Here is a 24,480-nt window from a genome sequence, read left to right on the forward strand (position 1 = left end):
CCCTAAAAAAATATATATATATAATAAAAAAAATATTAAAAAATTTTTTTAAATGTTTATTTTGAGAGAAAGAGAGAGTGCACATGAGCAGGGGAGGGGCAGAGACATAGGGAGAGAGAGAATCCCAAGCAGGTTCCATGCTGTCAGCATAGAGCTCGACTTGGGGGTTGATTTCACAAACTGTGTGATTATGACCTGATCAGAAACCAAGAATCGGTGGCTTAACCGACTGAGCCACCCAGGTGCTCAGCGAATCTTTGAATGGCCCACATGTGGGTTAATGAAACTAGAATCCAGCTGCAATTCAAACAATGTAAATGGAAACACCACTTATACTCCCTTAATCTATACAGAATATGGATCTCCTGCACACACATTATCTCATGAATTCTCAAAAAAACTTTGTGGACAGTGGAAACTAACAATTTTTTTAACCTTCTATGTGTCACTCTCTTCAACAGCTTTGCATTTCTCCTCTGATCCTTGCCCAATTCTGCAATGTCAATAGAATTTTGCTAGTTTACCTTTGAGAAAATGGGAGTGCTGGAAATTGCCGTGGGTTAGCCAGTGGGAAAAGCCTAAATTAAAGTTAGGTAAAACCCCCAACACTCCTAACCCTGAGTTCAAGGATTTCCAACTACTTCATGAGAACAGAATTAACAAATCCAGACAGCATGTGGACAGGCCAAGGAATGCCAATGTTGAACAGCACGGGAGACCCAGATCGGGAAGGTTGGGAGCACCAGCAGGATGGTAAAACCATAAAACAAAGGTCAGCAAAGAGACTCCAATGAGAAAAATCATAAATGTGACTACTGGCATTTTAATGATCCAAGTGAGCATCCATAAGGAGCTGAAACGGAAATATTGGTTTTGGAGAGAGGATTGAGTGGCCTGTTGGCTTCCTTTAACCGGCAATGTTGTCTTCATTACTGTTCTTTTTCCTGAAACCCAAACTCGTCTTCATTTAAATTAGACAAGAATAAAATTTATTTAGTATGTTTCAGCCCCTCTGTGTTTCCTTGAGCCCGATTTGGTTTTGTCACTGGCCCGTGGCAGCCCGTTCCTGAGGTCAGAGTGTGGGCTGCGGTGGCTGGGAGTGATTCAGAGGGGAGCGGCTGGCTTCCTCCAGGCAGGGTGGCATAGGGCTGTCACCCAGCACCCAGGCCCTGCCCACTGGGGCCTTTCTCCAATATGCCACCTGGCAGGTGTTGCCTGATCTGCTGGGAACCTAATGAGAATAGGGGAGACTCTGGGAAGCCTTTCAGCTCTATCTCAGGCTTGCAAGGACCGCTGGAAGGAGGCGAGGGCGACCCTGTGGACAATGAAAGAGATGAAAGAAAGCCTTTTGGATTAACTAAGATTTAGGAAATAAAAGGATTAGCGGGACACAAAAGCTAGATTTACGGGTTTATTTAGCCAGGGCAGTGTGGCATGCCGGGATGTCCTGCAACCCAAAAGAGATAAAAGGGGCTAACTCAGGAGGTCGCAGGGCAGCAGAGATGAGCAGGGTCCCCCCAAAAGCCTGCTAAATCTTCTGATAATTGAAAATGGGCCAGAAAGAGAGAAAGGGATACTCCCCCATTATTAATTCTGACTCCTCCAGCAAGCAATAAGAGGAGATACAATGACAAGGCATCTCATGGAGTGAGGGTCAGAGCTCAAATAAGCTTAGGAAGTAGAAAGTTCATTTTATGACAAAGTCTTATTCACAGATTGTTTCCATCTTCAGCAACAAAGCAAAATTTAACATTAGAGGCTGGGGGATTTAATACCATTTGCAGGTAACAAAAATCCCAAAGGTATCTTCTTATGTGGATTATCTTTGCTCAGTATTTTTCTTCTCCCAAATTGTCAGGCCAGAAGTCCTGAACACTAGAAGGGGTGAAAGCGTGTCTGGTCTAACCAGCTATATAGAATGGGGCGTCAGTTCCAAGCCCCCTCCCCCCTAACCTCCCACCACCAATGGATGGCCCTCTGTCACAGGCAAGGACCTTCCCATCATGGGCAAAACAGTGTGCTTTAGAGGCAAGCTGCTTTACTTAAAACAAAAAGGTTTTTAAAGGTTCTTCTCCACATTATACCTAAATCTATTGTTCTGCAAGATGGAGAATTTTAGAACAAATCTACCCTCGGGCTTACATGATTGCCATCCAAACAGCTGAAAATAGCTAGCACAATGTGTTTAAATATTTTCTTTCCCTGGCTAAACTTCTCATTCCCATCATGGTAATTCTTATATTTGGTTTCTGGTTCCTTCACTGGGACACTGAAAAGAAGGTGGATGTTTTGAGCTTCCTTCCACACTGCTCTCCAAGCTGTGTCCAGAATCACTAATGAGGTTTATCTCCCTGATCAGGTGTCTTCTAATCCCTGCACCACTGTGTTCAATAAGCATATCCCATGAAGCTATCTTCATCAAAGATTTCTTCTCCTAGGATGAGACTACCAAAACAGACACTAGACAGCTACTTTAAGAGCTATAATTAATACACATTAACCCATGTATTCACTTGATAGTCATCAGACATGTATGCAGCACTTGTTAAATATCTGGTGGCCACTTACTGCTAAGAATAAGTTATTAAGAAGACATGGTCATGGCCCTGGAGGAGCTCACAGTTTAGGAGAGGACATAGACACTTAAGTAATCATACTGAAATGTGATATAAGCTATAATGACATAGGTTCCAGAGATCAGAGTCTGGGCTACCTGAATGTTTCACAGGTAAACAAGGAGGAAAGAATTTTCTCAGGAGGAGGGAGTGTGCATATAGAGTTATGAAGGCAGGTAGGAGTTTGGCATATTCACAAACAACTAGCAAAGCAGAGAGGCTTTGAATCCAGAGTGAACTGGTGTGGTAAGAGGAGAGGAGAAGGGGGGAAGGAGGAGGGGTCAGTGGAAGGAGGGGGAAAAGAAGGCAGAGAGGGATGGGAGAGAGAGGTAGAGAGTGGGAGAAGGAGGGAAAGGAGGAAGTGGAGAGAGGGAGTGAGAAGGAAGAGAAGAGGGAGAAGGAGAGAAATAAAAATAACCACCAGCTCTCCGTTGGGAGGATTTAATGGAGATGATCTGTTGGAGTTACCTGAATCTAGAGAATCAACATGGGATGAAGAGTTGGTGTAGATGGGGAGGCAGGAGGAAAGGGAATACCTACAAATGGACCTATTAATTGTTAACACTGATAAAAGTCACTCTTCATTACATTCCTTCATTACTCCTATTTATCTGTATCTTGAAATCCTTTCCTTCTGATCACATTTTTGAAATTATAAAAAATACATATAAGGTTTTGAAAAAGAAGTGGATTGAGTCAAAGTACATAAAAGCCAAATAAATAAATAAAGAAATAAATAAATTTTGAGTTATTTAGTGAAGTGATTTTCAAAAAAATTTTAGCAGAATCACCTTTCCTTCCGATGCCCAAGTTCAAGATATACAGCAGGTTCAGGGAGCAGCTTTGCCTGGACGTGACTGTGGGGTCCTATTCGTTGTCACTGCCTCCTTCTCCCCTGCCCCTCCTCGCTGCCCCCAGCTCTGTCCAGCCTCAAGAAGGCAGCCCAACACCTTCCTTTCTCAGATAAGAAAACCGAACTCCAGAGCAGATACCAAGGGAAGAGAAAAACCGGAAACACCAATATATGGCAGAGATAAGACCAGAAACAAAACTCTCCTTTGAAGAACTATGTTCAGATAGGGATGAGGTTACGCCTACCGTCTTTTCTATGAAGAGAATCCATAGAACATCAGTGAAGAGCCTGCCTAGTGAAAAAGCAATAGATAAGTGAATAGTACAGGCAGTGGGCTGCTTTTTCTTTTGTAATTGAGCAATAAATCTAAACTCCACAAATTCAAGGGCACCTGCGAGGCTCAGGATTACATATCTGATTTTGAGTCAGGTCATCATCTTACAGTCGTGAGTTTGAGCCCTGCATCAGGCTCTGTGCTAATAGCTCAGAGCCTGGAGCCTGCTTCAAATTCTGTGTCTCCCTCCCTCTCTGCCTGTCTCCCACTTGCATGTGCACATTCTCTCTCTCTCTCTCTGTCTCTCAAAAATAAATAAATAAACATTAGAAAAATGTCTATAAACTTTGCAGACTTAAAGCGCATGGTGCCCATGGAGTCCTGAGTCCCTCTCCATGGCTCTGTGAGCATAACTAGGGAATAAGTACAAAAATAGTGGGATCCTAACGAGGAAAATCGAAATGACAGCTTCCACATTTTTGCTGTAAGCCATGTAACATTAAAGACCTTGTTTTTAAAACTGAAAACCAGGCTTTTAACAAGTATTTCACACACACTTTCTGCTGTGGCTCTCTTCTAAGTACTAGGCATGCACTGGAGGATCAAGCACACACAGGCTCCACGTCCAAGGTGCGTAATGCAGTGGGAAGCTAGTCAATTCGGCAAAATCATTCATTCCTCTTTCTGGGTGAGAGACAGGGGCACATAAAGGAACTGCCTATGGTCTTGCTGCAGTCGGCCCCAGGACGCTTGACCGCCACACAGACTGCCACATAATTGGCACAAGTGCCAGGGAGGTCACAGACAAGAGCAGAGGTGAGTACCCTCAGTCTGACTGCCTCAACTACAACTATTTCTATTTTCCCTTATTTGTTTTCACTGTCCTCACACAGACCCTTTGGAGGCTGGCTCAATAGCAAAAATAGCACACACATAATGGACTGCATTATTCATGCATTGATGAACCAAATCCTTGTTAGATATCTGCAGGAGGTGCTACTGATCCCCACAAACCTATCCTAAAATATCCAGAGTGGCTTGTTGGTGTGGGCTTCCTGGAGTATTCCTTGGCTCAACCAGCTTCCAACTCAGCCTGTCAGTGTGGTAAGATAAGTATTCTTCTCTCTGGAACCTGAAGTTTGATTTCTGAAGTCCATGGAGACAGAAGAATGGAAGGCTTACGGGGGAGTGAGAGTAGAGGCCAGAGGACAGATTGGGGAGTAACAGTATGAAAGTGTCCATGCACGCTTCTTGTATGTAGTAAAACTAAGCAGTACAGACTGCTTGCTAGAAGTCTCAGTTGATGATGAGGAATGGGTTTAAATGTGATTACCAGCCCTCCGTGGTCTACAGAGCTTTTTCAAATCATCACCCCTGGCAGGATATGCCTCATCTGTCTCTGCATTTCCACATGTGAGCCCCACACCTGCTTCTGTCACAGATCCCCAGATGCTCCTTGCTGGGGTGGTTTGTCTCTTCCAGCTGGAAACCCCTCAAGGTCAAGACATTAGCCCTTGTACCTGTCAAGACCACCACTGTGTGTGTGGGTGGTTAGGCAAGGGGCACACCCTAGATATTTCAAGAATGTCCCCCAGTGAATGTCTCCTTGACTTCTTCAGGGTTTCAATTGAAGTCATTTTGCCTTATTGTGGATACACAGGATTAATGGCCCCACTCCCTTCTATTTGGGATCTCTAAACAATATTCAACACTCATGTAATCACGTGATTCTTACTTCTGAACTCTTTATTCTTAAATCCCACAGAGTCCCAGATCCCCCAAAGAATGTACCGTAGGGTCTTTCGAAAACCCGAGTTCTTCCTACAAGACATGTCCTGCAAGATAGTGTTGCAAATTCATCTCATAGGGTGGACACCTTGACTCTTATATGGCTGACCTTTGCCTTCCTCTTCTATTCCTGACCACCCTACCCTTCCCCTTGCCCAGTCCCTTCTTTTACTGCTTATCTCCCATAGCAATGAGCAGCTGGGTGCTTTCTGGACCTAACAAGCAGATCCCATCTTTATTTAAAATTTTGATATTCTAGTGGCTCCTAGTTGGCTCAGTTAGTTGAGCCTCTGACTCTTGGTTTCAGTTCAGGTCATGATCTCACCATCTTGAGACTGAGGCTAGCATTGGGCTCTGTGCTGATATCATGGAGCCTGCTTGGGATTTTCTGTCTTTTTCTCTCTCTCTCTCAAAATAAATAAACATCTAAAAAATTTTTTGATATTCTATCCATCATGGCATTTTTTGCATTAATTATTTGACTTTTCGAAATATGCTTTAACATATGATCTATCTTGATTATTGATGTCCCAGTTAAATTTTATATCAGCAGGGAGTGTCTCATGCTCCTCACCCAGGAATCAGGCTTGAGCCTGGGAGCAGCCAGGCTGCTTAGTTTGGTCTCCAGGGGCCTGTGGTAGGGGGTGGGGGGAGGCACGCAGCCCAGGAGAGTCTAGTGGGAGGCATTCCATGGCTTCACTGCTGTGCAGAGTTCCTGCATGGTTTTGTTTCTGTCATTGTTAGGAGCAGTGGCAGTGGTCATTCTATTCCCTGCAGTCTATGCTATGGCAACCAGAAGGTAGTGTAGGAAATCCTTTGGGTTTTTCTCTATCACTAAGACTTGCCATATCAGCATCAATGATAAATTAAGAGTCTTTCCCGAGACAAGCCCTCAGCATCCTTCTCTCACTTGGAAAATTCAGAGTTGTCTTTCTGGTTCCTGCTTCTCCCAGGTTAGAAGGCTGAGGCCAAGGCAACTTGGTTTCTCCATCAATTCAACCTTCTCTGCCTTGAAATATCCTCAAGAAAATCTACCAGTGGCGTCACTCTTGTTTTGTGTTTCTACTACGGATTTATTCTCTTCTTAAAAAGTCTCACTTATTGCCATAGAATTTGAGCTCGAAGGAGAGATACATATAGCTCAAGCTTCACCTTGACCTTGAGCCCCTTGTGGGGTTTCTAAAGTTTTCCCACCATCTATTTAGTTACTGCTGCCAGCACGCTTTTCATCTCATCTTGGAGTTCAGCCTTTATCTCTTTGCTCACAAAGTTCATGTTTTATTGAGATTTACTGAGAACACATCGAGTGTTTTCTAAAACTTCCTAGTATTTCTCATAGTAAAATATTTGTCCTGATATGCCCTTCCTTCACTCTTGAATGTCACCAACTCTACACATTTCATTGGCCTTCTTTTTTACCATCTTGACTGAGAAAAATTGTATCCAGACATCCTGCCAGTGTAATAGGTGAAATCCTCTAATATTTACAGATAGCCCCAGATTTGGAACGTGGTTAGGATTTTGCCTTTCATTGTATACTTCTATGAGTAGTATGCTAGGAAGTTGTAAGAATCAATGAGGTCACTGTCATATTGCCACCTTAGAGATAAACATGGAATAATGAAGGGAGAGTCAACATGGATAAATGGACTCCCAGATGTTCTAATTAATCTTCTGCCATGGAAGACAAACTCTTTAAAGGTGACTTGCGATTTTAATTTTTATTTATTCTTTATATCTGCCCCCTTGTACAGCAGCTGGTTTACCCTTTAGGCATATATATTGTAGCTTAACATGCCATTTTACTTCACTAAACATTAAAATACTTTTGACGGTCATTGTCTCTTTAAGATTATATGCTTTCCTTTAGAGTTTATTTCTGAGAAGGTTGTGAATGTGGCTGACAAAACCTTGCTTCCAGCTAAAAGACTGGGTTTTTTAAGGTGAACATAATTAGTTCATCCCCATTCCTAATACACACTAAAAATTTATGGAAAAATTGAGAATAATTTAAACCAAAATGAATAAAGCTAATACTGATTAAAGCTAGAAAATCTGAACTCCAGCATTGTCTATAATCATGGAGAAAGTATTTTAACAGCCTGATTGTGACCTGGTTTTCCAGATAAAAGTAATGGCAACAATACTTCCAGCTCTGAGGCACTGGATAGAAAATAGAAGTGATCACTACTTCTGTTGAAAGTGATTGAAACAGGGTGGGGGTGTGGTCCTTATGTCAAAATACAAATTGATTCATAAATCTGGCCATGTGTAGCAACATGGATGGACTTTGAGGGTGTTATGCTGAGCGAAATAAATCAGGCAGAGAAGGACAAATATCATATGTTTGCACGTATAGGAGGATTAGGAGGAACTTGATGGAGGAACAAGGGGGAGAAGAAGGGGGGAAATGGTGGCGGAAAGGGAGAGAGGCAAACCATGAGAGACTCTTGAATGCTGACAAAAACTGAGGACTGATGGATGTGGGGGGGAGGGGAGGATGGGCATGGAGGAGGACACTTGTGGGGATGAGCACTGAGTGTTATGTGGAAACTAATTTGACAATAAACTATTTGTAAAAAAAAAAAAATACAAATTGATTCAGGTGGTCTTTAAAATGTAATAGCTTTTCATAACATTGTAGAAGTTTACTCTCCCATTTAATAGATGAATAGACTGAGGTCCACAAAGCTGAAGGTAATTGCCCAAATGATACAGCTAGTCTGCTACAGAGCCTATAACTTTTGTTGGGCCAATACTGTACTTAACTGTACAGCGTGACATTGTACTGCACCAGAGAGCTTGCAAAAACCATCAGGGCCTAGATGATTCACAAGTTCATAGAGCGTTAGGACATGAAAATTAAGTGAAATTAAGTAAGCAAAGAATTTCATCAAAGTAGCCTTTTTTTTGCTAGAAAAAAATCAAAGGACTTCTAAAGTTGAAAAATAATAAATGTTTTCAATAGATTTTAAGAAAAATAGAATACATAAAAGTCAAGTGAGGTAACTATTAATTACTTGATGCTTTAAATTTTTCTGAAACAAGATCAGATTTTTAAGGCTTAAATTCTTAGTTCAGACACAAATAAATATTTAGTTAGACTAAACACTTTATCTCTCAGTTCTTGGCTAGATCCTGTTTAGAATGGGGTGTTGAATTAGATCAGTAATTGTCTATGGCTGAATCACACCAGTCTACCAAACTTTATTGTTGACCATTGTTAAGGGCCAAATTTTGTGCCCCACCCCATCCCTCCGATTTCATACATTGAAATCCTGCTAACCCTCAGTACCTCAGAATGTGACTACATTTGGAAATAGAGTCTTTAAAGAGGTAATTGAGGTACAATGAAGTCCTATGGATGGACCCTAGTCCTATATGACAGGTGTCCTTACAAGGAACGATAAAGAACAGACACACACGGAGAGAAGACCATGTGAAGACATGGCCATCTAAAAGCCAAGGCAAGAGTCCTCAGAAGAAACCAACCCTATTGATGCCTTGACCTTGGACTTACAGCCTCCAGAAACATGAGAAAACCAATTTCTGTTGTATAAGCCGTACAGTCTGTGGAACTTTTGTTAGGGCAGCCATAGAAAACTAAGACAATCATAAACTACAAACAGCTACCATTTATTACACACTAACTACGACAAGCACTTTATATACATTGTTTCATGTAATCCTCTCAACATCTTCATGAAGTGGGTACATTATCACCCGCACTCTACAGGAGACAGAAGCTTATCTACCAGAATTCAAAACCAAGCCTCATGCAACTCTTCACCGCTCTTCCATATCAATTCAAAAATACTACAATATAGGAACGTCTGGGTGGCTCAGTCGGTTAAGCATTCAACTCTTGATTTTGGCTCAGGTCATGATTCGTGCTTCATGAGTTCAAGCCCCGTGTCAGGTTCTGTGCTGAGAGCTGAATTCTCTTGGAATTTGGAATTCTCGCTCTTCCTCTCTCTGCCCCTCCTCCGCTTGTACTCTTTCTCTTTCTCAAAATAAATAAATAAACATTAAAAAATACTACAATATAAAAATGACCTGTCTTCTAGATGATAAGTTCACTGGTATCTTAAACATAATCTTTAAATTCTATTTTTGGCTTGTTGATAAATTATCATATGAAAGTGGGAAATTCACTGAGGCCTTTGAATCACTTCTCAAGTATCTGTTATAAAATATTTATATAATTGTGTATGGCTGTTGCAGACATCTCTGCCTTAGAAAATATACTGGACTATTTTAAAGTGGGTCAGTGCACATGATTGGTAGATAACCTCACATAAGAAATAAAATTACAGAAACCAACAAAAGTGAACTGACATGCACACATTAGCTTTGCCACCACCAACATTTTTCTGGGCCCCTCTTCCCCTGCAAGCACTTTCATGCTTAATTGAAGTTCTTGTATAATCCATGCAAACTGTATATTTTACTAAGGGCAATGCATGACATCATATATGTAACACTTCTCTTTGAATAAAGAGGATGTAAAAGCATTTGTTATTTAATGTCTAATAAAGGTGGTTTACTTGGAAAGAAGAATTTCAAGAGTTTGTTCAAGGATTCTTTTAAAAATAAAAGTTTGGCTAAGTATTCTTAGAAGAACAAATCACAAAGCTTTCATGGATGTATCTTTTACTTATAAATGAGCTGAGTCATCAAACGCACTGACTCGTCTTCCATTTTTTGTAATAAAATTGACATATTTAGATGATTTAAATGTTTTTGAAATGTGCACTAAAGGTTAACTATGAAATGTCTCCCTCATTTTTCAAATTACCAATCTCATTGGGCTTGAATAAAAATACAGCATGGAAATTCTTTCCTGAATGCTTCAAAGTAGTTTTTCAATAACGATTTCAAAAGAAAGCTGCTGTTTTAGAAATCTGAAAATTACTAATCCATTTGTGGTTCACAAAACAATAACTGCATAATCATTGAAAGAAAACACTTTAAGAATTATCAATAGATGCAGTATTATACTAAGTTTTAGTGCTCGCTTCAGCACATATACTAAAACTAATTTTTAATTTGTTTAAAATAATAGTTTTCCTTGCAAGTTAAATCCAAGAAATGAATGCCACCTTAATTGGGAAGTGTATGCTACAATCACACATTTACCAAGATTTATGAGCCAGAATGAACATTAATCATATTATTTATCTTACTTTAACAGTGCTCAGTATTATACATGTTTTGCATAACATTTACATAATGTTAAATATATACTATTAATGTGCACTTAATTTTGCTGATAAAATTCCTTATTTCATTTTTGTTTATATAGCATAATTTATAGATATACAATATTTTACTTCTCTTTAGGCATTTATTACAACAGTAAAATATGTAAAAGTCTACAGGACAGAATTTAGATAGTCCACTCATTCATAACTAAATTTGTGTTGAAACACACCATACTATCTATGAAGGGTTATGTCACCACCAAAATATATATTTTTAATTTACTTATTTAAATTCAAGATAGTTAACATACAGTGTAGTAATGGTTTCAGGAGTAGAATCCAGTGATTCATCACTTACATACAGCACCCAGTGCTCATTCCAATAAGTGCCCTTCTCAATACCCATCACTAGTTCCCCACCCACCACCTCTTCAACAACCCTCAGTTTATTCTCTGTATTAAGAGCCTCTTATGGTTTGCCTTCTTTGTTTTTGTCTTATTTTTCCATCCCTTCCCCTATGTTCCTCTGTTGTGCTTCTCAAGTTCCATGTATGAATGAAATCAAATGATATTTGTCTTTCTCTATGGACTTATTTTGCTTAGCATATTACACTCATTTCCACTCATGTTCTTGCAAATGGCAAGATTTCATTCTTTTTCATCACTGAGTAGTATTCCATTATATATATACACTTATATTATATGTAACATACATATACCACATCTTCTTTATCCATTCATCAGTAGATGGGCATTTGGGCTCTTTCCATAATTTGGCTATTGTTGATAGTGCTGCTATAAACATTGGGGTGTATTTGCCCCTTTGAATTAACATTTTTGTATTCTTTGGATAAATGCCTAGTAGTGCAATTTCTGGGTCATAGGGTAGTTCTATTTTTAATTTTTTGAGGAACCTCCACATTGTTTTCCAGAGTGGCCACACCAATTTGCAGTCACCACTAATATTTTAAAATAGGTTGAAAAGTTAAATGTAAATTTTGTGCATTTAGTTAGGCCAAGACACAGATGAAACTAAACAGTACAGCAATTTTTAGTCTATAAAAGAAATTAATTTTTATATCCTGATCATAAAAATCCTCAACATAATTACCAAAAAGTTAACATAAATGTTTTAAAAGGCATATTTTTGGATATAGCGCAAATCAATTTTCTATGCTTTGCTTTTACAAATTTACAACTAGTAAAACAATTCCTTCTCTTGTCTTCGCAATTACTGGTTAACAGAGTTAGCAATTCTCTTATCACGCTTCTCCATCCAAGAAAAGGGCAGAGTGAATAGCAAGGTGTCGCTACACAGTTCCTCGAGCTGGAAGAGTCAGGAATGAAATGAGCTTCTGGAACATAGCAGTTGCAGATGTTAACACTCTCCCATTTTGGGTGGGACACATACTATGCGAGCTTATATGAAATGGATTGATTTTCCTCTGTGTCCTCACCCAAGGAATGCGGTGCTAACTAAATGTGAAGTTTGTATGAATTGGATGCTGGAAGACCGCTGGAAAATATTGCTGCCTTGGAGTCTAAGGTAAGCGTGGTTGTGCCCATATTTGTCTCCTGTAGTGACCACTACATCCCTTTGCTGATTGCCTTTATTGCTTTGTCCACATGAGTATGAAATGCTATGAATGAAAGGATTGCCTTCTGAAAGTGTGTACAAATCAGTAACTTAAGATTAAAAAGTTATTTCAAATTAAACCCGAAAGGTGAACACTTACTAAGCACCTCTTCAGTTCAGCACTATTTACTAATGCTTCTTGTTTGTGAGCAAGCTTGTTTACAGGCACCGTTTCATTTTATTCTCCAAGAGCCCTACTTGGCAGGTGGTATCAGCCTGTGTAGAAAAGCATAAGGGCTTATGAATGTTTCAGTAATAAAGCCAATAATGACATACCTGAGGCTTCAGCTTGGTTCCCAGGATTGGAATCTTGTTCTCTCCCCACCCACCTGAGGGGCAGGTCCAAACTCGGCCCTCCCAGAACCACTGCGCTCCAGACACTGGCAGGACTGACATTACCGACAGACAGCATGCTGTGTGGGAGCAACCCCCATGACCCCAGCTGTACGTTCAGCGATTCCTTCACTCTCATATTTATTTGCTATCATGAAACAGGAGCAGAGAAAAAATACATTCAAAGTTATTTATTATTAGCATTAGCATTATTGTTATTATTACTTTAGAAGAAAAATAATCTGGGTTCAGAGGTGAATTGTTGGAATTTCTAGTGTAGTCGTGGGATTACAAAGATGAAGGAGGGACACCTGGGTGGCTCAGTCAGGTAAGCGTCCGACTTCAGCTCAGGTCATGATCTCGTGGTCCATGAGTTCAAGCCCCGTGTTGGGCTCTGTGCTGACAGAGCCTGGAGCCTGCTTCAGATTCTGTGTCTCCCTCTCTCTCTGCCCCTCCCCTCCTCACACTCTGTCGCTCAAAAAATAATAAATATTTTTTAAAAATTTAAATATGAAGGAACAAGTACCATAAAACAGAACACAGGGACATAAAAACATCCAGAAACCTAGGGTCACGCCATACATGTCAACCGAGTCATGGTTGGAGACTAATGGCTGGTGGGCTCTAGAACCAGATAGATCTGGGTTTGGTCCCTGATCCCACTGTGTACAGCTGTCTTTAAAATGAGGATAAAGATAGGACCTACCTGGCAGAGTGGCTGTGATGTTTGAATGATTCATGCACGGAAGAACTTGTAGCACTCAGGAAATGTCAGCCACTGTCAAACCTTCTAGGAATGGAAAAGAAGGGTTGTATCTACTTATAGCTTAAACTCATGAAGTTTTTGCAGGACAGAGATGATTCTCATCGTGTACCAGGAGTTTCTATCTGTTATCTTATTTATCCTTGTATCACTTGTATCCATCTAGGCTCATCACCGTGAAGCAGATGAAACCTGAGGCTCAGAGGTAGACACTTCCCCACACAGCTGAAACTCACACCCCACCTGCCAGCTCCAAGTCTGCACCCTTTCCACTGCACCACATCCACCCACATAAACCAGCTGTGAAAAAGGCAAGCCAGGATAAGCAGATGGGGCTGATGGCAATGGTGAGTTCCCTGAGACTCAGAGAAAGAGAGAGCAATATGAGCTGATAGGATCAAGAAAGGGGTCTGGGCCCTAGGCTAGAGGAGAAAAGATGAAAGCACTTGTTCAGACTGAAGGAAAGGTGAGCATTCTTCAAAGTTCAGTCCCATGCCCTAACCCCTGGTCAGAAGAGTGCCTTGCATTCACTTGGAAGCCAAGTCCTTCTGTGTCAGTTAATCTGACAACTGTCCTCTGCTCTGGGCATCCTGCAGCTCTGAGAAAGGCCTCAGTCAGCATGAGAAGGGGAGCTGAGTCAAACAGAGAATCACTGCCTGTCCCCACGGGGCCATCCTTCACTGCTTCGTATTCAGTCTGAGGAAACCCAGGCCAGCTTCTGAGCCCAGACACTTACAGCCAGGCTGTGACAGAGCATTTATGAGAAGGCTGTGGGGCAGCCTGGCCCCACAGCTCTGCCACCATTACTGGGAAGGGCAGACACTGGAAGTGGAGAAGGTGGGAACACGTTGACTTCTGGAGGGTCTGCTGTCTGAGAAATGGTGCTGGGTTGATGAAGTGGCTGAATCCTTCCTTCAAAGGAATAACCAACATGTGATATAAAAGATCTGGTCCGCTTTCCAGGAAAGACATGAATATTCATAAAATATTAGAGCTAGAAGGAGATTCAGTGAGTACTGTACTCATTTTCCTTATTTTCTTGCTGAGGAAACAAGGGCTCAAGGGGACAAAAATGGCATGTAGCAAATAATGAGTCTCTTTCAAGACTAGAATTTTGGGGGTTTTTTGGTTCTTAATCTAGCCCACAGCCAACTCAGATTTAGTGTGTAGGAAAATAATCTGGAGACCTTAGTCAAAACATAGGTGTTTCAGGCTTCACCTCAAATATATATTTAGTGTACGGGGATGGGGTTCCAGAATCTTCATTCATTTTGAGGTTCATGCTGCCAAGCTCCAACTTTGGAAAAATCTCTTCTCTCCTACATGAAGGGAAATGATGCGTTTTCCCCAAGAAAATATCATAAAGGATGCAAGGAAGGATTAGGTAAATATTTTAACAAAACATCAAAGAAGAGCAAATGGTTCTCTCCTGTGTGCTGACTCCTCCCAGAGCCCCTGGTAGCCACCACATGTGTCTCAGAGCTGAAATAAGGTATATAGGCCAAGTTCAAACTGCTGCCCTCTCCGTTCAGGATGGTCAGAAAACACACTGACGATTGTCAAGAACTCATTGCAGTAATGGATGTCCATGGTTACACAGTGAACATTCTTCCTCATAGCAGCTCCCAGAAGGGCATCTAATACATTATGCCTTACACTAAAACATAAAGCAGTGGTAGATGGTAAGAGGATGTACCAAGAAAACCTTTGGAAGTGACCCATTTTTCTTTCACAAATGACAAAAGGAAACACTCTTTTTAGATCCTAGAAGCCAGTTGGGAGGCATATGTGCTTTAAGAAAGAGCAAGGACATCTGACTCAGATTTCTCTTTGTTACTATGTTCTATCTAAATTTCTTGCTTTCTATTCCATTCTGTTTTTTTTTTTAAGTTTATTTATTTTTGAGAGAGAGAGAGAGCATGCGTAGCATGAGTGAGGGAGGGTCAGAGAGAGAAGGAGAGAGAGAATCCCAAGCAGCCTCCTTGCTGTCAGCACACAGAGCCTGACTTGGGGCTTGATCTCATGAAATGTGAGATCGTGATCTGAGCCAAAATCAAGAGTGAGACATTTAACCGACTGAGCCTCCCAGGTGCCCCTCCATTCTGTTTCTAATGCTCTCCACAAGAAGCAGGGCCATGAAGAATGGTTGGAAGCATGGGTGTGGGGGGATGTTCTCATCTTGGACCACCATATTGGTGATCTTGGAGATTCCATCTCTCTGGTTTGCATTTCTCCACGTATATTTTCGGTGGAGCCTCTACTGACGTGTGGATGTAATAATTCCAGGGCGAGGTGCTCAATATGCGGTTCTTCCAGCCCACACCCTTAGCACACTGTTGACTCTCACACCTTACAAATTCCACAGTTCTATCTATGTTCTTGTACTCCACCTCCGCCTCTCCCTGACCCTGGTCAAAAACGATCTTTCTTCTTCTGGGCTGTTGCAATGGTTTCCTAATTGGTTTCCCTTCTTCTGCCCTTGCCTTGCTTCTTCCGACTTTTCTCAGCACAGCTAGAGCACAGCGCTCTTTTGCTCAAACCCTCCTCTGGCTTCCCCACACTTGCACTCAGTAAAATCAGTCTTACCTACAGTACCTGCCGAACCCCACATAATTTGCTCCCTCTCCCACACAAAGATGACTGTCTTCATCTCCCACTGCCCCCTTCTCTTGCCTGCTCCTTTCAGCCACTCAGGCCTCCTTGCTATTTCTCAAACACACCAGACTTCTACCTCAGGCCATTTGCACTTCCTGTTCCTTCTGCTTGGATCACTCTCCCTTCAGATATTAGCATAGCTCACTCTCTCACCTTTTAACTGAGATATTCTATGCAACCCTATTTAAAATGGCATCCCCACCCAACACTCTCTACCCTCTTTCCTCACATTTTTCTTTTTAACATAGCCATTATCACCACCTTTCATAAGATGGATTTTGTGTATTTGTCCTATTGGTTGCCTGCTTCATATCAATCATGGTAAATCTGGCACACAAATATTTGTTGAAGGAAAATAACCTATAGTTATTTTCATTTCAACAAGTTGGATAAGTCAGCAACAGACAACTGTGGAAACCTTTAAGTGAGAAGGATTTTGGAGAAGTAATTATTGTTTGTAAGTTGTTTTATGGTGTGTTAACACTCACCACTTTCTGATTCTTTCCTTACTGATTAGCAGGAAATGGTGAACACAACTGCTACAAAATGATTTGGTGATGACCTTTCTTACTTTTTTTAGTCAGTTGTTTTCATTGGTTCTCTTGTACTATTCAGGGCAGACTAGGTTATACTGCAAAAACCAGTGAAATTGCAGGGACATCACAGAGTAGGCTTATTTCTCATCTATGTCCAGCTTGGTGCAAGAGCTTTTCTCCTCCACAGGGACATGCAGGGATCAGGCTGGCAGAGACGCTACCATCTGGGACATCTCTGACTCAAGGAGAGGAAGAAAGAGACTGCAGGCTCATGCTGGGGCTCTCTCTCTGCTTCAGTCCAGAAGCCTCTTGTGCTTCCATTTAGTTGTTCAGATCTAGGCCTGTGACTCCATCTAACTGCAAGGATGCTGTAAAGTGTGGTCTCCTGCATGAATAGAGAAGAAAGGAGAATGAGGACTAGTGAACCCCTGAGTTGCCCAGCACTGTTTTAAGTAGAAATTGTTTACATGCTGCATCTAGGATCAACATGCAATAATATTTTGATCCCATTTGCTAGCACCAAAGCAAAATATCATAGGAAAAGAATCTTATGAAAAATTAGCAAAAAATAACAATCATCATAGTTATACAAAAAGCCAACATCCTTACTCAGTTTAAAATTGTTATTTTTCACATATCCCTTTGTAGGCATTATTAAACAAACCCGTAATCTTTTAAGTTGTTTTTCTTCTTCATCATCCACTTAGCTGCACTAAAAGTTCTTCTGCTTCTGTAAATACCGACTACAAAGAATGGCCCCTGTGGTGTAGGAAATGGGCCAAGGCAGGAGGGTCTGTGTTAGCACTTAGAATGTTCCAGGCTCCATACAAGGAACACTCACATGCTGTGCCCAACTCAACTCTCACCATGACTCTGGGAAGTTGATGTTATTTTCCCTAGTGAGTTGCTCGGTGGCACTGAACGAGGAGACAGTCATGCTAGAGCCAAAAACCAAGTATCTTGAATTCCAAGAGCTGTGTCCTTTCTAGGACAAAACTCTAGTATAGAAGACTTACTTTCATAAACCAGGTGATGCTCGACTACACCAGGAAATGACAGATTTAACACCAGAATATTTGAACCGGAAGAGGCCTGAAAAGAGCCATCTTAGTGAAATGCCTTTTTTTAAAAAGACAATAAATGGAACTTAGTAAGCGCCAGAGAGGACCTGGATATTTTTATATATAGCAGGGCTATTTCTTAAAAACAAACAAGATGAAACTCTCACTCTGCCGCTAGTCAGGTCTACAAGTTATCTCAAACCTACTAATCATTGCCACTGAGGGCAATATGGTTCTGCAGAGAAAAGAAATGGGTATAATAAGGCAGAGGATGTGAGTTGAGTCTTGTAACTGCTTCTTGTCATTCACTCACCCAAATTACATTAAACTCTTAGCTCAGATGCTACTCCCTCCCTTCCATTCACTCTGGTATTTCAGGGAGATGGCACACACGCAGTGAAAAAGAGGAAGAGAGGTTCTCTAGAGTCCAGAAAGCTCTGACCCTCTGGTCTCATTCTCAGATTCACTAAAAAATTAGATTTGTCTGTTTGGTTTTTTGTTTTCATCACTGTGTAGGGCCTCAAGTTATTATTCCCAAATCTCCAGAACTCATATCCACATATTTGATGTCAGTTAAACCAGAAATTTGGCCTTTTCTACCCTGTGGAGGGTACATCATAAGGTTCTGTGTTTGAGGCATCTTTTCCCCAAATGTAGACATGTGGGAATTCAGATTTGTCTGATTGCCTCCACCCACAGCCTTGCCTGGCCACCTGAGCCGTAACCACAGAACGTTGGTGGGAACCAACTCCTTGATACAAGAGTGAGCTCTGGGCATGTGGAAGGGAGGTATAAACTCATTTTAAACAGACCAAAAGAATCTGAGAGTAGTTGTTATGGGTCTGCTGTTATTCTCTCTCCCTAACATGGGGTATCGTGTTGTGAGGAGCTGTCCGTGGGGAAGGAGGGGAGCCGTGTTCCCAGAGTAAGCCCCAAGGTTGGTTGATGTGCGCAGCTCCGTTGCATGGTGCGCCATGTTGGGAGGAGGTATGGGAGGCAGGCTGAGAACTAGGTGAGCAGACTCAGACATGGAGTTTTCAATAGTGCCTTCACTTAATAACTCAGGAATGGTGGACATACTGGAGGCTAAACCTAAAATTCTGAGAGCAGCTTGGATCATTAATGTCTGTGCCGGAGAAGATGGAGAACTTCACATGTGGGATTCCTGAGGATAATTCACTTCTTTTGTGACAGATGTTGCACCTTGCAACCTCTTCCCTCCTTCTTCCTTAAGGGCCATGTTCCAGCCCAAACCACCTAATAGAACATTTACAGTTAATATGATCCATGGCAAAAGGAGCAGATGTGTTGGTCCTGAAATTGACAACTCTATTTTCGTATAAGGACCACCTTTGCCAAGAAGACAAAACTGTGGAGGCAGTTTTGAGATGCACGCAGGCACTGCTCCTTGTGGGTGCCTCCATAGACAAAGAGAGGCGGGAGGGTCAGTGCCTGGCTGTCCCTTGCCAGGTACCAATAAGGGAGACAAGAAACAGGAAGGTGGCTCGGGCTTAAAGCCCCTCCAGGCACGACAGGAGCCTGGGGAGACGAGGAGCCCTTTAAGGAGTCCTGTGTGTTCCCAACAGAGTGGCCACAAATGTGTTTGCCTGCTTCCCACCCCTAGAGGCCTGCAGCCTGGGGAACTGCCTGGGTATGGAGGACTGGCTGTGACCATGGGACCAGCATCGCTCCCGGAACCTGTGCATGGTGTTTGTTTCTGCCGTGTTGTTCTGTGTGTGATGTTTTTGTTTTGTTAAAGTGAGTATGTTTGGTTGTTGCTTGAGACTGTACAGGGCTGGATGCATTAGGAAGAATGCCCTATGAACAGGTCTGTGAGTCTGTGCAGCAAGACTGGGCACGTCAGACCCCAGAAGCCACCTGTCCTTAGATGTACCCTCTAAAATGCCCCAAACTACAGAACTTTGTTATGGGTTTATTTTAGATTTACATAAGAAGTGCAAATATAGGTCAAAGAGTGTGTTTGTAGCTCCTTACTCTCTGGGGCTCCAGGGTGGCTCAGTTGGTTAAGCATCAGATTCTTGATTTCAGTTCAGGTCATAATTTCCTGGTTTGTGAGTTCAAGCCCCATGTCTGGCTCTGTGCTGTCAGCAAGGAGCCTGCTTGGGATTCTCTCTCCATCTCTCTCTGCTCCTCCTGTGTGCATGCTCTCCCTTTCTCTCTCTCAAAAATAAATAAGTAAACGTTAACAAAACAAAACGAAACTCCTCATTCCCTTTCAATGATGTTCAGATCTTAGCTAACCATGGTAGAATTATGAAGAACAGAGCTTAGCATTGGCAAAATATATTAATCAAATCACTGGTTCATTGGAAATTAAGCCATTTGCACTGATGCCCCCTTTTGGCCCTTTGAGTGCAGTTGTGATGTCTCCTGAATGCCTTCCATGTTCCTCTCTTAGGTCAGAGATAACTTGTTTCTCTGAAATATAACTCTCAGAAATAAGAAATTCTTTCCCACTTCACCAGGACAGAATTCTTAGGTACTATTTAAATCATCTTTTGCTTATTGGTGATCACTAGTTTCTCACTGGACAGATACTATATACTTCTCTATTTCATGCTTCCTGCATACGAAATAACCCTTGGTTTCAATGCCAAGTCACATTGCTGCATGATTTACATACAAAAAGATGGCTACTGTTGGCCTTCAAAGGGCAGGTTGCCTAAGTGATTTCTTCTACAAAATGACAATCTCCTTTTTCACTCTTGAGAGCTAGTATATTAGAGCTGTTTGCTTTTCTCTCTTAACATTTTCTTTCCAGTTTTTTGAAAAGTCAATCCTCAGTGTTTCTGCTCTTCCTTTGAAAGTCCCCTTTTATCTCCGTAAGCTTCTAAGATTTTGCCTTTGGCCATTAGGTTTCTCTTCTGGTCCTGGCTATGGTTTCCTTTTTTCATTAGCCTGTGTGTGTGTGTGTGTGTGTGTGTGTGTGTGTGTGTGTGTGTGCGCGCGCGCGTGTGTGTGTGTGTGTGAGTGAAACACAACAGGAACTAACATGTGCTAAGTGTACTTTATTATCTGAAAATTGCATTGAATGGGGAGAGCTCTCTTTTCCAAAACTTGTCTAACACACGGATATCATAGAAGTGAAAACACCTTGTTGTGAATTTCACACTAATGTGAAAATGACCACTATCCCATCCTCCTTAAAGGAGAAATTTTAATGGGGAAGAAGAAAGACATGGTTAGAGGGGTCAAGAGTTACTGAAACTGCTTGCTAGAGTGGAGTGGATGACCCATCAGGCTGGGCATCAAAGGGAATAGGAGGGTCTGGTGGCTTGGATGTCTGACTTTGGGAGACTGGAGGCTCTGACCTCCAGCTGGGTGCCCACAAACTCTGGCTCCTTGCTTTACCCGTGGTGGGTTGTGACTTGGCTTAAACAGCAGTGGGCTGAGTGTGAGCTGGGATGCAGCCCACCTGTGTATTTACTCCGAACTCCTCTTCCGCAACATGACTGCAAGGGGCAGGTGGGGTGGTGGAAGTCATAGATCGGGGCTTTCTGCTGGTAAACGCAGTGTACAGATGTATAGCTAATAACAGATATTGAGTGCAGACTGGCCTGGCAGCCAGAGAGAGAAGGCTTTTCCTATCATTCATAAGAGCCAAGGAGGGGAGAAGGCAGGGGGTGAGGGAAGATTGTGTCATGGGCAGCTGTGAGTCTCTGGGGTGGCAGGGATCTGTGGATGCCTGGCACTCACAAGGTGGCTCCCTTAGAGGTGCTGGTGGGTCTAGTCAGGGAAGGCCATCCGTAGGAACCTTAAAACTTGGACACCAAAAAGAAAAAATGAAAAACATTTTCTTTGAAAGACTTTAATGTTTATTATCAAAACACACTGATAAAATTGTCCCGGGAAAAAATCAGAATTTTGTTCTATTCCTAGGCCAGAGTTTCTACAGATTCACCCGACAGTGGTGTCTCTGAGAACACAAGGTCTTCTGTCTGTGCCAGCAGTGGCAACAGTGGCTGAGTCTCATGACCACTGGATGGGGCAAACCATTCCTGGGCCCACTTGGAGCAGAAGACAAAGAAAGTGGTTGAGGTCTTTGGGGATGGCCGAGAGCAGACCCAGGTTGGAGTACAAACTGATCATAGCATTTACATCCATTGCAAAAATCCATTTCAGTGGTCCAATTACAGTTTAGTGGATGATGCTACCAGATCAAAAGGTTGTTATGAGGACTGAGTGGCATCCTGGATATGATGTGCTCAGCCAAGGCTCAGGCACATAGTGATTATTCAGTGCATTTTAGCACATGCTGCCTATATATACTGAGCCGGAGACATAGGCAATCAACATCAAGTGTGCGTGCGTGTGCAAATGTGCATGCGTGTGCATGTTTGTGTACATGTGTGTGTGCGCCTGTGTGTGTGTGTTGCATGAGTGTGTGTATGTGTGTAAAAGGGGCCAAGATGAGAAGAGAATTAAGCAATGTCTCTGGACAATGAATCAATGGCTCTATTGTTTGTCCAAACTCTGTCGAACTGGGTGTCGCAATCTACTCAATTGAACATTCACCTAATTTCCAATGTTTTTCATGGTCTAACAAAAGTTGTGTAAATGATCATCTGTGTAGCTTTTAAATGATAATACGGTGTCCCTTGAGACTGGGAATCAAGCATCCCCAGCCTAATACTCTTATTCTCCATTGTAGGTGTAGCTGTGGACAGGAGGAACCCTTTCTGTTAAGTTCTTACTGTCGAGACTGCCTGAGAGATGGTGACGCTTATAAGGAAGCCCGGTCTGCGAAGAGGAGTCCATCTAACTGGGGTGAGGACAGGTAGGATTTCATATTTCTGTGAAGAAATTCATTAGCATGGATTTTCATGACTTAGACTTACTATAAACTGAAAGCTCTCTGGCCTGGGTGTTAGGTTCTATGCCCGAGAGCATGTGACAAGGCCTGGGGCAGTCAGTGCCGAGCGTGTGCCAGGCAGCCTCTCAGCAGCCAGTCTTAGGGACACCCCCTTCCGCTGGTGGGCAAGGGTCCTTTCATGCCTGCTCACTATGGGAGAGCCCAAAGCTCTAAGTTGCCCGGGAGGAAAACAATGAAACTTACTGGATTCCTCAGCATATCTTCCTAGGACGTTCCTTTGTGTCTAAATCTCCAGAATGCACATTTCATTCCTCCTTGTGACACTTTCATCTAAATACTTCTGTGAGGCTAAGAATAAGAAAGGTCTTTAGAAACACAGTGGTGCCTGTATGAAACTTTCTGTTTTTAGCACTCTGTGTGGAATGTCTTCATTCCAGCTCTGTGTATTGTTCAGTTGTCTTTAAATACTGTATTTCAAATTAAATTATGAAAGAATGACAGATAACAGGCAGAGATGGTCAAACCATGTGAGTCAATATGCTTGTTACCTGTAACACTCTCAGAAATAAGCCGCAGGGACCATATTCTCTAAAGGATCATACTTCCCTGGGTTTCTTCTTTATGCTATAGGATCTTGCTCTGAAGCATCGTTAGCGTTTATTCAATTTGGTTCAAGGTAGGACAGTCTGAGAAAGCCAAGAGTATAGCATGCAGGGTTGAGCTCATGGACTCTGAGTCTGGGTCCAAACCCTGACCCTCTTTACTAACTCTTGCTCCTGATCTCTCTAGTCCTCAGTCTCATTAGTTGTTTAAAAAAATCAAGATAAGGGTAACAATAGTAACTGGCTCACAGGCTGCTACAGGGATTAGATGAGTTAAAGTTTGTGAGCTTTACATAATGTTTCTTTTGACTCAGGACTGCCTGAACACAAGGCAAGAATTTGTTGAAACTGACTTTACCCATCTCCCACAAGGAGAAATATATGCCATTTCTATACCTGCTTACATATAGTGAATATAAAGGCGACACACTGAGTTCACATATTCAGCTCTGCATTCCTGTCATTGAGAGACTGTTGATAACCCTTATCAATCATGGCCAAGACAATACTTTCTTACCCAGCTTTTCTTCCAGATCGAGAGGACTTTTTCTTATATATCTGTATCTCAATAATCCATGCTACTCTGTACAAAATACTAAGATATCCGCTTTCTGCTCTAGGATCCCTACTATTAAGCATAGCAAGCCAGTGGTCAGGTATGAACTTGCAAAAAGCACAATGTTTAGGAAATGAATGCTTGGTAAAAAATTTTCACAAAAGGAATGATTTCCCTCCAGTTGTCTCTGTGTCTTGTTTACCGCTGTGTTTCCACCTAAGCACAAGTAAATAGAATAAAGCAAATGTACAAATGAATGGAAATCGGTGGCCCCTTGGTTGCTGGTTATGGGAACACCTGCATGCTGCTGCAGCTTTGTAACTGTTTTTTAAAAACAAAATTATGTTTAAGTTAGTTAAGATACAGCGTAGTCTTGGCTTCAGGAGTAGAACCCAGTGATCCATCTCTTACATACGACACCCAGTGCTCATTCTGAAAAATGCCCTCCTTAATGCCCATCACCCATTTAACTTACTCCACCCCCCCAGCAACCCTCAGCTTGTTCTCTGTATTTAAGAGTCCCTTATGGTTTGCCTCCCTCTCTGCTCTTATCTTATTTTTCCTTCCCTTCCTCTATGTTCGTCTGTTGAGTTTCTCAAATTCCACATATGAGTGATATCATATGATATCTGCCTTTCTCTGGCTGACTTATATATATATACATATATATATATACACACACCATATATATATACATATATATACACCATATATATATATACACATATATATACACCATATATATACACATATATATACACATATATACA

Source organism: Crocuta crocuta, unplaced genomic scaffold (genome assembly GCF_008692635.1).
Source record: "Crocuta crocuta isolate KB4526 unplaced genomic scaffold, BGI_CrCroc_1.0 scaffold26, whole genome shotgun sequence".
NCBI lineage: Eukaryota > Metazoa > Chordata > Mammalia > Carnivora > Hyaenidae > Crocuta > Crocuta crocuta.